The sequence below is a fragment of the Emydura macquarii genome, unplaced genomic scaffold (genome assembly GCF_026122565.2).
Source record: "Emydura macquarii macquarii isolate MOO-44397 ecotype Brisbane River unplaced genomic scaffold, CSIRO-AGI_Emac_v2 contig_1363, whole genome shotgun sequence".
In the NCBI taxonomy this organism is placed as follows: domain Eukaryota; kingdom Metazoa; phylum Chordata; order Testudines; family Chelidae; genus Emydura; species Emydura macquarii.
In genome coordinates, this window is record NW_027131500.1 from 9,305,802 (window position 1) to 9,320,450 (window position 14,649).

At 38.1% G+C, this 14,649-nt stretch overlaps 1 protein-coding gene across 2 annotated transcripts in view; it reads right to left on the reverse strand.

Moving 5' to 3' along the window:
• GALNTL6 (polypeptide N-acetylgalactosaminyltransferase like 6) overlaps positions 1–14,649 on the reverse strand; it is an 834,312-nt gene that overhangs the window by 356,089 nt on the left and 463,574 nt on the right. The gene's annotated exons all lie outside the window — the stretch shown is intronic.

The following is a 14,649-nucleotide window of genomic DNA, read 5'->3' on the forward strand; positions in this document are numbered from 1 at the left end:
CTTAACTTTTTCAGAATCATAACATATGCCACTTAGCTTCACAATTAGCTTCAATGCAAGGTAGCTTTAGTTTTCCTCACACATGCTCTCTTTCTACTCCTCTAGCAGCAGATGACCTTCAGCTATTATTTCTCTGGATAGTAGAACTGAGCAGTCTTTCCATTGGGTATCGCTGCTATAGTTCTCTTCAGTTTTAACTATACTTTTGAATGTTCCTAGGTACTTACACACAATGACCTCTGACGTGTAATAGATGCCACTAATTTGGAGTAGTCCAAGAAGTAGGAAGATCATGCACAAAAGCTAATATAGGCAAGGGGCCAATTAGCCATGAAATGCACCTGGAGGGAAGCTAGGAGGCTTAAGTGAAGATGAAGCTCACCTGGGCAGACACAGACAGGGCTTCTATAAAGCCAGGGAATTGGCAGTAGAGGAGGGCTGCAATGAGAAAAGCCTGCAGTCACATTTCCTAATACAAGGGGTGAAAGTAGGTGGCTGTAATATAGGAATGTAGTATAGGAAGCAGTCCAGGTAAGGAACAAGTAAGGGCTGAAAGAATAGACCAGAACTGTTGGTTCAAGGATTAGGCCCAGTTTCCTGTCAAGTTACTGTGGGAGTGGCCCAGACAGCGCAGTGAACATGTACACTGCCTGAGACTGTGTGGAGAGACTTTCTGGTGAGAACTCTGAAGGGGAGGATGACTGTGACATAGACAGCAGACAAGCCATGAAGGACAGTTGCTGCAGGCCCTGACCAGTGGGAGAGGGGCCACAGAGCAAGTAACTGAGGCAACAGGCTGAATGACTGCTGGACAGGACATAGAGAGTGGCAAGCTAATTCCCATATAAGCCATGTGGAGAGCCCACCAGAGTGGTGTAGAGTGTGGTGCCCTGTCACAGGCCTGCTTACCTCAAATGTAAAGGTTCAGAGAAGCTTTAGATAAGAATACTTTTCAATACTTATCTGACTTGAGCCTCCCAAGCTTCTGGAGTTTGTCTATTACTAATATAATTGTTTACAATTTGCAATCATTTTATGGACAAATTTTAAGTGACTAATTTTGAATTTGACCTCAGTTTTTTGAGATACTGTGGGATGATTTTCAGAAGTGCTGAGCAAAACAATTCTAATTGAAGTCAGTAGAGCTTTGGGTAGTAAGTACCACTGAAAATCAGGTCCTAGATTTCTAAAGTTGGGCACCTGATTCTGAGATACCCAAAATTATTGGACAGTTACAAACAATTAGGTCCATATATCTACTTCATAAATCACTACCAGAACACTTAAAGCATCATCTGTGATTTTCTCCTTTTAGTGGTTAGTTTCCATGGCTTCTTTCCAAGTTTTAAGCTTCATTTTCTATTGAAATACTGCATGAGTGTAAGCAATGCTCAAATGGCTTTTGCAACTGAAAACAAAAGTTCTAAAGCTTAAATAATGTTCAGTAGAATTAACCCAAGATGGTAACCAATATATCATAGATTCCACAGAATTCTGTAAGATATTAACTTGGTTCCAAAGATCACAGCATCTTAAAGCAACTAATATAATTATATTTTTATATTGCAGTAGTTATGGTAATGATCTCTATAGTTAAAGTTGAAATGCAAAGTCCATAATAATTTTCCCTTTTTCTACCTCTTGTGTTTGGGGAAAAAAATCCTTTTGGGAAATATTTTTTCAAGCAGTCTCAACCCTGCAATTTTTTTTTTTGTTTGAGTTTGGTTGAAACAAACAAAAAAAAGTCAGCCACTTGAGTTGTGAAGGTGTAAAAAATTTCCAAATGAGAAATGTGTACATATCACTCCATGTAATAGCTGACATCTTGTTTAAATGTAGTTTGTTTCTAGGTATCAATCAGATGAAAAGTATATTGCACCATTTGTCAGACCACTATTATATGCACAAGTGCATCCATTCATGGATCTTTTAGGAACACAATTTTAACAGGGAGAAAGAGCATTAGCACTAAAATGATATTTAGAAAAGTATCATGCTGTGCATTTTAAAATTTTCAAAAATCTCATACGTTACATAGCCTGTTACCTAACTAACACCTCTGTTTGTGCATCTGACCTCTTCCTCACTCTTCCCCTTGAGTTTGTAACTTCAGACAATGGGACCAATGCAGTGTATGTGCGTTTCAATAGGAAGACACTCAGTTTAAATGACTTTTCTAGGGGGCAAGGGAATCTATTGGATTATGCAGGGAGTGAATCAGAAGAGCAAGGCTCTCTACTCCTAGTCCTGAGTAACTTGTGTGACCTTGGCTAAGTCGTTTACCCTCTCTATGCCTCTGTTTTCCCAGCTATGAAAGAGGGAATAAAAGCACTCCCTTGAAATAGTATTAATAATTTTCCCCCTACAGTGCCAGGGTTTACTCAGTCTATTTTCTACAGAGATAAATAAAGCCATATATAGTTTATTTTAAGGACTTTTCAGACAAGTTCCTAAAAACTTAAGCTTTGACTACACTGAGCTGATGTCAGAGAGCCTGTGCTGCATATTGTTTTTCCCCAATGTTATCAAAATTTCCATTCTCCCCATTAAATTACTGTGTCTTAGGTGCCAGTTATCAGTTGCCCTCTACCACAGAGACAGTTGTAGTTCAATGGTTCTATGTATGTAATCATCATGAAACGCTTTATGAGAAGTGCTGTGTAAGTGTAATATTCTATTACAGAATACTCTGCTTAATTGGAACATGCTGAATGCGGACAGTTACTTTACTGAGATATCTCCCAGGAAACTGATTTAGCTAATGATACTGAATGGCAATAACCATTGCTTAAACAGGACACTATTAGCACAAATTCAACATAATGGGGATGAATTTAGATAGTGTTAAGTGGTGTTTAACCAACTGATAAATTGGTATGAATTTGTAATCTCTGTCTTTTAATACACAAGTTGACAAATAAATTTTAAAGGGTATATAGTCCTGCAGCGAATGTGTTAATCAAGGCAACTGGATTCATAAAGGCAACAAACCAAGTAGTTCCAGAAAAAGGGGAGGGGGCGGGAGTTGGAGGGAGAAAAAAAGCAGGGAAGCTCCCAGAGGACTCTCTCGCTCTGCTGTCAAAAACAACAGACAGGACATCCAGTAAATACTATTGCATCTACAGCAACATCAAAAGAGAGAGACACCAGTTGCTGACCTGTTCTCTCCTAAAAGGTTTCATGTCTATTTAAAAAACAAAACAAAACAAAACCAAAAAACGTAAGACATACAAACTGGAGATCTTAGACTGTGAGGGAAACTTATTTTAAGGGGGATAATAAAACTGCTTTATATTTACAGGGAAAACCTTAACATTACTATATATATATATCTCATTGTTTAGCATTTTTATATATTTTAGCACATGTAATAATTCTCTGCTAGCAAAGATGGGAGCTTTGTCTCTCTTTGTTCCTCCAATGCCTTATACAAAGTTACTCATCCACATTGCTCGAAAAAGTCAGTCCCCTAGAATAGATACTGCAAACTGAATATAATTAAAATGGTGAGGCACTAAAATATGAAATGACAGTAATGCCCATAAAAGAAATGCCACATTTACACATATTAAACATTAATATAAAAATTCTACGGCATTGTTGTCATAGAACCTGTCAAGTGTGTGAATAATCCTGCATTCTCATGTATCCGTTTATCATCTTCAGCCTACTGAGTCACCATGACTTTGGAATAAATGGTGCTTGTTATATGGGCCAGAGCATTTATCACTTGTGTAGTGTCATTCCACTTGGTTTTACAGCTGCAAACAGAAATCTAGGTATTGATTTTGTGAAGTTCACACTAGATGTAATCATAAGCATGGAAATTAAAAGACTGATAAAATCTAAGCAGTGTAAAGCGATGAATAAAGATATAGTACAGCTGTAGCCTATAGAAACTGGATGAAATAATGGGTAGATGACCTTGAATTGTATTTGCATATTAACTTCTGTAGTCTGAGGAAGTTTATATAGTCCTCTCCAATGAGGGTCTCTCACAGAGAGCCAAAACTGAGGGATTAATTACAATCTAGGTTTTAGTCATGTCAACAAATGAGGGTAATAAATACACATGGCAGGAGGAGGGAGGTGGAGAATCTGGGGAAAGTGGTGAGACAGAATAAAGGTTCCAAATAAAGTCATGCAGTTAGTTCAGGTATGTGTACATCTTTGATGGTTCTGGGGTTTTGTTTTGTTTTTCTTTTTTTCCTGGGAGATTGATGTTTTCTTTTTCGAGTCAGTTTTTGTAGGGGACAAAGCTCACTAAGCTTTGAATGAGAGTTTGGTAGCTTGGTGAAGAGATGGTAAAGACATTCCATTGTTTAGAAGAAGGCATGGGACAAGAGTAGGACCAGGAAATAAATGTGGGATTGAGGATGGTATCACTGGAAGAGTGGTGGATGGTGAGGAGACTCAGAGGAAGATGTAGAACATAGCTAAGCAATGTAGGTCCTTGAAAGTGTGGACAAGGCTGGACTACATATGTAAAATAAGATTAGAAAACTGAGTCCTCCCAGCTGAGAAACTTTCCTTCAAACCAGCCTACTACTTTTCCTGATTGCTCTGGGGCCTGGTACAAGGCCAAGAGAAGTCAGCTGAAAATCCTGAATTCTACTTCCACCGACTTCAATATGATTAACACAGGGCCCTTTGGTGACAAATGCTCTGTAACAGGAAAGCAATGTTAGATCAAAATTGTTAAAATGGGTTGTCTACAAAATCCTGCTAGCATTTTTTGGGCAGGAGAGTAGGAGTGGGAGAAGGTGCCTGTCTTCTGTTGAGGAAGCCACATGGAATTTCATTTGATTTATCATTTCACAAGTGTTAACTGATGCAATCAGCTACCCTACAATTCCAGTTCCTTCTTTCTTTCTGCTCCTCTGATGTATAGTCTGCAATTTGGGAAAACTACGCTAAAAAAATATTTTACACCTCCACTATACAGGGTCTTGGGAAGTAACAAACGGAACATTTTAGATGAGTGAAACAGATAGAAATACAAAAAAAATCCTTGTCTTGTTTCATTTCATAAAGAAGTAAAAGAAATAATGGCCCCTTCTATAGTACTACAGCAGATATAAGTAAATTACTTCCAAGAGGAAGATCTAAGCAATAATTAAAAATGCTCCAGGTTTTTAGGTTACAACGTGATGCTAAAGACAAGTACAACATACAGTATCTTTTCTATTTTGAAATTCTTTACTTGTAAACTATTTTCCATAGCGTATGTATTACACATAAAGGGTCTGGATAGGAAGAGGTGCAGAGTTCAATGGGAGCTTCAGGTATTCATGACCTCCTTGTGACCAGGCCTGTGACCGATAAGAAATATATATTTGAAATGCAGCTGTACAAAAACAAAAGCACTCTAGAATGGAGTTATTTATGGAATTGGGGCACAAATTTAGAAGACAGTTTAAAAACACAGAATCATAGGAATTAGAACACTGATCTGAATTAGCATAGTAAAACGTATGTGTTTCTCGAATGCTGGAGTTAAAGCTCAGAAATCTTTCCAAAAAAGTCTTTTTTGTATGATTATGCCAATTTCTGCACATTTGATAAGTATGTACATGGGGATCCGTATTTTGGGCCTTATCCAGATCAAACCCTAATACCAAGGCTTACTTGTTGCTAAGTGGATTTATAAAGTAAATAAGATGCTGCAGGCTCACAAGGAAAAAATTATATTCTGTGCTATTGTGCCAGGTTAGAAAAAGCATATCAGGCAATTTCATAGGAAATCAGGCCCATCACACCATTTAACAGATGACAAGATTGTCAAAGGCTTTGACAAAGCTAGTATTTAGTCTACTGTTGGTGTCAGACTTTAAAAAGTCAATTGCATATCTATTCAGAATTAAATTATTCTGATTGTTTGAAGCTACCTCTTAGAAGGCACACTTCATAGAACTCAAATTATTTACCCACCCTCCACCCCAAAGATTAATGGAGACTTTGGAATAAGCAGAAAGCATGTCTGGGTTCTGTATCAGCCCCAGGACTGGTTCAGATCACCAATCCATCCAGTTAATTAAGGCAATTAACAAAATTCAGGTTAAGTGCTGAAGCTATTGCACCAGGATACCACCATTTCCAGTTTAATTGGAAGAAAATATCAACATCCAAACTAGAATCTCTCAGATAGTATAAGTCTGACACAAACATGAGAATGGCAGCAGTTGGTCTTGTGACATCACAACAATGGAAGGAATTATATTAGAGATCAGAGCATTTGGAAGATGACATACCAGACTTCAGTTGTAACTAGTGGCATGGCATCTGAAACAACTTCTAGTCAAATTACATTTCCAGACCACACGTGGCATAAAGTAGCAGACAGTAAAGGCAGACAAGAAAGCTTTTCAAATCTCTAAAAATGCCACTTAGTTCTTTCAAAAAAAGGGACAAAACTAAATCAAACACCATTTTCTTACTAATTACATGGGGAAGCATGTAATCTGTGTAGCCTCCTGAAACTCAGAGAACAGTAGGCTTGCATTGGGCAGTCTTCCACTGTTGCTTTTGTTAATGTACTAATGAGCCATTGTCACACTAGAGCCAACCTGGCATCAGCAGTTACAATAAATTTACTGCAAGAACACTGCTGTTTGTAATTAGCTCTTCATTACACAATCAGGCTGATGTAGAGAAACTCTCATATGATTTGCTCAGCAAATGAAGCAATATAATTACACCTCTCTTGAAATCAACAAATTAGACTGCTGTTTGCAATTGGCTATATTATGTGTTATTAGTACTCCAGCAATTGCAGGCCTGTTTCAGCCTTTAGCACTTAAATAAAGTAAGCCTAATTAAAGTACTGAATAGTTTTGAATTTGCAAGATCAGCTGCATAATAGTCACTATTTTTACAATTAAAGAAGGAGTCAAGATTTGTGTGTGGCATATTCTTCATAAATTTATGCCTTGGTCATGCCAATATCTAATGATGCATGTAGGATTCACACATATAAATAATTAACATTTTTATTATTATATATTATGTATGAGCAAAGCAAAAATATGTTTACTTTGTAGCAATTTATTATCTAGCTAGACACAGAAGACTTGAATAGATTCAGATTAAGAGGAAAAGGCATTGTGAACTATCTGTTCACTTGCCTTGTTCCTGGCAGTAAGATGCTTTACTCATCTTTAACCAGTGTGATATTTCCCACATATTTTCCTTCTGTTTTGGATTTCTAGCTTTCTGCCATGACTTTGACCTTAAAGTAAAGTTAATGAGGAGTTAGCTGAACTATTTGAAAGTTACCAAAGTGTTTGCACAAAACAAAAATAATGAACAGTGATGGACCAAGAAAGAATTAATCCATATACGTGAGCACTCAATGTCTTCTCATGGCATGGTTACTGGGAAATGGTAGAGATGCTCTAATATAGTATGGGAAAGTTGAATGCCACAGAAAATATTTTCCTGAAAGGGTTTTCCCCTCCTTTCCAATTGTGCATGTAAAATGATGAGAGATTTATGATGAGCACCGGAGAGAGAGAGATATAAAATACAATGATGGGAACCTGGTCAAAGATTTTGGTATAAAAAATTCATGGTTAAAAAAGCAAAAAATATAAATATATACATAATGCAGTTGGAAAGTTCATTCTCATGTTACTTTATACATGCATCATACTTTTTAATTCAACACTAAGACAAAAGTGAATTTTAAAAAATTAATCTGGAAGGAAAAGCTTTGAAACATAAAACAAAAGGCTAACTTTCTTCTGAAGTAAAGAATAGACAAAACAAGGATATCAAATTATAGGATGAATGATAAGAGGAAACAATAGGTGTACATAAATTACATTATTTCCCTATGTTTGGCACAGCATTACCAGAGTCTACTCAGGATCCCAACAAGGGCAGTCAGGGCCAAGCATCAAAGCAGGGGCAAACCTGAGGCTAAAAGAGTAGCCAAGGAGTTTGTAGTCAGTTCCAGGTCAGGTTTGACTCTGAGGGCCAGAGTCCAAGTTAGATGTCAGGGTCCGAGTCAAGAGGCAAAGTCCAAAATAAGCCAAGTTTAAGTCAGGAGTACAAAAGCATAGAACATGAATGGTTGTGGCAGCCACAGAAGATCCATTCTGTTGCCAGGATGCTTCCTGAAAAGCCCCATAGGTTTATATAGTGCAGGGAGTGATGGAGCCTGCTGGCTGTCAAACCTTTGAGGTGGAACTTGCCATAGTCTGTGTCCCTAGCGAGCAATGGGAAATGGAATCCATGTTGGTTACAGCTTCCACTGTGTAGCAGAAGCTAGAGATGTTAACTGTGGTGGTAGCTCTACAGACCTGGGTTCTAGACCCCTGGGGCCTTGCATCCCATATAATACAGCATATTGCATTATATTAATGCAACAGAAATAAGCCTTGAGGACATTAAGAACTATGCTGGCTAACAATAAAATGGCAACCACACAGTAACCACATTTGCTCTCGTTAGGCAGCAATAATTTTTTTTATGAAATGCATAAACCATAAACTGCTGGTCCATTCAGTTTCAGCAACAGCTGTATTTCTCTTCCAGGACCAGGCCGATACATTCTGTACATTAAAGATGAGATGTTTATAGGTATCTTTAGCTTAGCTCAATATACCTGACACAATATATCCAACAAAATGAATGTAGGAGATTAAGATAAACAGCCCAATGATTTGCTAGACTATGTTTTTAATCAAGCCTAGACATGTGTAAAAGAAGATCTCTGCCACCATACAATTTCACCACAGCTCTTCCAGCAGAGATAAAGAGAAGCTATCTATTTTAAGTTGTTTATTGATATAAGAGACAGAAAAATTATGAAGGTACTTCCACATCACAGTGAAGTAGCTGGATACATTTGTGACTGTGAACTACAAATAATGTCCTGATTGCATCATACACTCAAATTTGATGACCTGAATGTATGTTTTCATAAAATCTTCAAGAAATCTAGTACATTGCTGCTGATTGTGAATATAATTAATGGCAAAATATCTAAGTTGAATGCATTAGATATGATTTCTCTGGCCCTATATAAACTTAAACTGACCTTCCATGAAAAGTTGAGACAGAATTATTATATTCTTAGTGCTAATAGATTGATTAAGTCTTTAGCATAGTAGTTGTCCTTCCTGGCTGCTGAGGTCTCTGAGAAAATACTGTGGTCTTTGCTAGTAGAAATTGTCAATACCTCCCTTGGGGATTATAGGTACAGCTTGTCTAAAGGAAGCACGTATGTAGCCTCTGCTCAAAATGCCATGTAACAGTGCTGACAATCTATTCAATTATTGACCAGCACTGAATCTTCCATTTCTGGTTAAGATTACAGAAAAAATGGCAAGACAATTATCAAAGTAGCTAGAAGTTTCCAATTATCTTGATCCTTGCAATCTAGATTTCAACACAAAGAGACTCCTTTTGTTGCATTGATTGATGATTTTTGGCAATGCATAAAGACAGGGCCCCCACATGGGGGGAAAAAAGGGTACACTTTACTGGGGCTCAGAGGCCCTGGGGGGCCCGGTCCAGGCTGCAACCCCCATTACAAAGAGGAAAAATATTTTCATGGCTCATGAGATTGTATGTATGGGATGAGGGATTGTGGTATGTGTGTGGAAGGGGGCCCGTGTTACAAGTTTGTACTGGGCCCGAAAAAAATTATGCTTGGGCCCTGCACAAAGAGCTGGTATCCAGGCAGATATTATATCTATCAGTACTTCCTGCTGTTGATGCACTTGTGGTTTCTGACAGTAGGGGCTGTTCTTCAGTGGTTTTGTTCCTTTTAAGAGGGAGATTCCAAATAGCACTAATAGGTAATTGCTTTTCAGGCCCAAAAGATCTATTTTATCACCCCCTTATCTAATGTATACAAAAGGTTGTCACAAAAAGTCAGAAAGGAGATATGCAGCAGAGTGGACTGAGAATCCTGGTGTGTTTGGAGAAGCAAGCAGAAGTGATGCAATTTTTTTTAAAGAAACCAATCATGCTGAAACTTTCATCATCTTTGTTATTTTTCCTCACAATAAAATCTTTCCAAAAAACCTCTCATGTGTCTCTAAGGCATCGGTTTCACCACAAAGATAAGTATGTTTTCTATCCTGGTATAGGGATTTTTTTTTTAAGTAAACTTCATGTGCTTTCTAAAGAATGCAATTTGCTGTAGAATTGTGTTAGCTTTTAATTTTTTTGAAATGCATAGACAGTGACATTTTCCTCCTATGATTGTTTTTTAAGCTTGCTAGTAAAGGGAAACACTAACTTTCTGTGTATCATGTGACATTAAATCTTCAAAAGTTGAATTTAGCTCTTGTATGGCTGTTCTGTCATGCTTTTTTTCCACCAAGGTCAGGGGAAAAAAATATTACAGGTCTTAGGTTAACCTAGCAAAAAAAATCAGTGAACACACAGCCATGATCACAAAGGGAGATTTTGTTTCCACGGAGCACTAATCCAATTATTTCAGTCTGCTATACTGGACAAAATTCTGTTGTAGGAGGGGAAATGCTTTGCCGTATGGGAAAAAAAAGAATAGTTCTTTATGTTGGAGGGCAGCACCTCCCCAATACATATGAAAGCTGCATGTTAGTGTAACCCCCTTCCTTTCCTGGGTTACTTGGGAGCAGGCAACACTCACTGGTGTGCAAGGGTGCCTAAGGTTGCTGACAACAAAAGAGATCCTGAGTATCCCAGTGATGTAGGAGAGGTGGGAATCCTCTATCCACCCCTCTGCTGCAGTCCCTTTCCTTCTAAATGAATTTAAAATTGGCAGTACCTCCATCTGGCTGGCCCCTGCACATGCTCAATAGCAAGCCTTGGGAGCTTCCAGGACTAAACCTTGTCTAATAATTGTAATAATCTGAGACATAGGTCTAACTCAACAATTGCAATTATGCAAACTAAACATCCAATATACTTAAATTAGAGTTAACACACCTTTACTTAACAAATTAAAGAAAAATGGAATAACAGACTGAAATTAAACATCACTATTATTTTAACTCCACAGTTAATGGACAGTTGAATAAATCAATTAATAAAAATAGTATACAGTAATTAATGAAACTTGTCTAACTGGCATCTACACTGCCACTATTTATCCCACCTACAGAGTGTACACTTCCCTAGAGTTCAGAGCCCTAACCCCTCGCTTGTGTGGGCGCGCTTGAAGATCTGAAGGAGGAGACAGCACTGTGTTGGTTCAGTGTACCAGTTCAGCTCAGTTATCAAGCTGGAGATTTGGAGTTGGCCCAACCAAATGTCTGCAGTCCTGGCCCTGCTTGAAGGAACTCTCTCTCTGCCTCTTCTCAGACCTTGTCAAAGTCTTTCTGCTTTGCCCCTTCCTTTACAAGCACTGCCCCAAACAACAGAGTGGGGGGACACTCACTCCACCTTCACTGCAGGCCCACCTCAGTCAGCTCCAGGCTCAGTCCCTGCCCTGGCTTGGCCACCAACCTCCAAAGCTCCCTGCTCGATCAAAACTCCAGCAGCAGCTTTGGGACTCTAGCAGCAGGCAGTAGCCAGCAGCTTCCAGCCTCGGCTGCGCTCCATCCCAGCACCAAAATGGGAGCCCCCCACATGCTTTTTTCTGACTCCCTGGAAGGGAAAGAGTCTCTCTCCTTTTTCCCCCAAGGCATCATGGGAGTTGTCTCCCAGGATCTTCCTAACTGTAAAACTCCCAGTTAAGTTCCAAGGCCCCAGACGTACAGGGTGCCAACATTAGTAATACAATTTTTGTGTAGTTTAGAGCTTGGTGGGAGAGGTACTGGGGAAGCCAGACCTATGCTCCCACCATAGAACACAATTAAGTTGATCACACCTATACTGAAAACTGATTACACCAAGTATCTATTTGGTGCATATAAACAAAGTGTAGTCATTATAGCCAGACTAGATTTGGTTGAAAAGTTTCACTTAAAACATTTCAGATGAATAAAAAGGGCAAATTTTTCACAAAAAAGTTTCCCATTTGATAGACCAATCTGACTAGACACAAAAACCCTATCTCCTAGCATCTTCAGTGATGGCTTATATTCCTTTTAAACATATGAAATGTTCAATAAGTATAACCATGTTTTCAGTATTTTTATAATATGAGTAGAAAACTCCGCTAATTTATTTGCTCTGTAATTATTCATTGTCACCTGGAGAATATTGAGTTTCTTGTAAGTCAATGAAATCTGGTTTAAATGTCTAAGCAAGAGAGTCCTTTTCTTCTTAATTGGATGGTTTGTCTGGCTCATTCACATTTACGGATACACACTTATCAATGTGAATTAAGCACCTCACTGCCATTTGTATCTCCCTTTACCTCATCCATTTTAAAAAGTCACATTAGTGCAATGTGTGTGATGATATTGTCACATTCTAGGGTGCAGTCCGGACCAGTGAGAGGTTGTCACCACCTGCCCCACAATCTTGGGTACATCACAATACCTTGCTGAGGTACCTCCCAACCTGGGCCACTCACAAACAGCCTGACAGTATGCAGATCACACACTGAGTGGCTGTGTATAGCTGCAACTCTGATCCAGTACCTGTTAGCAACACACAAGTCACACTGGCTTCCACCAGCCTGGCTTACTACTTACAGAGTAACCCCAACACACACACAGCTCCAAATTTTCCCAAAAACATGTGCTCTGCCATGTTCAGCCGTCTCCTGGACAGTTCAGATATTATAGTTCTTTGCTCTTGTACACAGTGATGATTCAACATTTTGCTACTTTATCTGGAGTTACCAAACAATTCAGCAGTAGATAGGATTTTAAAGGAATTCAAGTGTAAAATTTAGAAGTGGTTACAAGCAAATACAAGTGAAAATAGGCATCTAAAAGTCTAAAGCTTAATCTAGCAAGTTTTGGTTCAAAGACTTTGTTTAAGATGGCTTTTCTCACCCACAGTTTTCCAGCAAGATGGTGACTGACCCTTTCCTTGGTCAGGATCCCTCTCAAAGGCCCAAAGGTGCTGTTACCTTTGTCTTTTTAGGTGAAAGAGAGAACTTGTGATTCTCTTCCCTCCCCCCCTCTTTTATGGTCCGGTGAACTCGAAGTGGATTCTTTTGAAGATTACCCCTCAAAGCAAAGTTTATTCCAACAATAAAGGAGACCACAGAGTCTGGTAGTGAAGGAGGCTCCGGGCTCTTTCTTCCCACCTGTGTTTGCTGAACTGCAAATTTACTTTGTCTCTTGCTATTTCCTCACTCTCTTGTTTCAAGAACCCTGTTTACTACTTATATATAAAATGAGTTAAACACACATCCATTTGTTTAGGATAGGCCTGTTTAGCATCATTTGCCTAGGCAGGCTTGTGTGGATTTGAAAATGTACTAATGACATTATACGGGGGATTTCATAACTTTACATAAAATGTTGCTACATACATTTCACTATGATATTATTGACCAGTGAGTTGTTAGTTTTCAAATGATACATCCGAAGGCACATTTTTATACGAAGATTATTACAGTTGTGTGAGGGTGCGAATACAGAGGTGCTTTCAGTCACAGTTATGATGTACAATATACACAGTCACTGAACAAATTGAATAGACTTTTAACCAGATTGCATCCTATATCTAGCAGACAAAGGCTTAACAAGACCAAAGCCCGGAAATTTAAGACAGAAGAATTGAAATTGGAAATAAGATGCATTTTTTTTTACAGAACATCTGAATGGTTTCTAATGAACCATTGGAAGAAGATTACAAAGGGATGCAGTGAATGTTCCATCATTTTAAATCAAGATTGGAAGTCTTTCCAAAAAGGCATGCTTTCCTTCAAGCACAAAGTACATAATGCAGAAATTACTATTTGGAATTCTATAGTCTATGCAGGAACCCAGAACTGGTGGTCATAATGGTCCTAAAATCTATTAATGTATGAAATATACTCCCCAAGGTACTCTAAATTACTGAGTACAGATTGAAAACAGAATTATAAAAATACCGAGAACATTTGTTTTGTGTATAGATATATACATATTAGGGTTAGTAGAAAACTTCCAATTATCAAAACAGATTTTCAAAAGAAAATTCAGTTTTCAATTAAAACATTTTGGCCACAAACAGGAAAAAAAGATTTTTTTCTTTTTTTAAATGAAAAGGGTATTGGAGAACCTTATATTCAGAGAAAGTAAGCAAGGAACTATTCAAACAATACCTGTCAAAATCAAGTCATGTTTCATAACAACAATATTTAGTGAAACATACCTGTGAGATTTTAAAAAATGCTCAAAGGGTTGAAGTCACTCTTATTGAGGAAAAAAAGAATTAGGCCAACATTGAGTGCTTTTAAAAATCAAGCCCACCACATTCAACATAAGACACTGATCAAAATGGGGGGAAGTGGGGAGGAGAGTAATCATCATCAAGATTATTTCCAGTTATACAAAGAACACAGAATTACCTTTTCTTGTTCCTATTGCAATAATATATATTTGATATCTAAATATGAGAAAATTCTAAACAGAGTTGAGATCAAACTTTGACACCAAAAAAATCTACTTAGCTGAGACATTGTTACATTTAAAACTTTGATCTGGGGCACCACTAGGGAGATATGATTCCCATCATCGAGCAGCTTAAGGTGGGCATGAAAGATTTCCTGTACTTCCTGAGGAGAATTTAAGAATCTTCTTTTACTGACATAGACCAAAATTA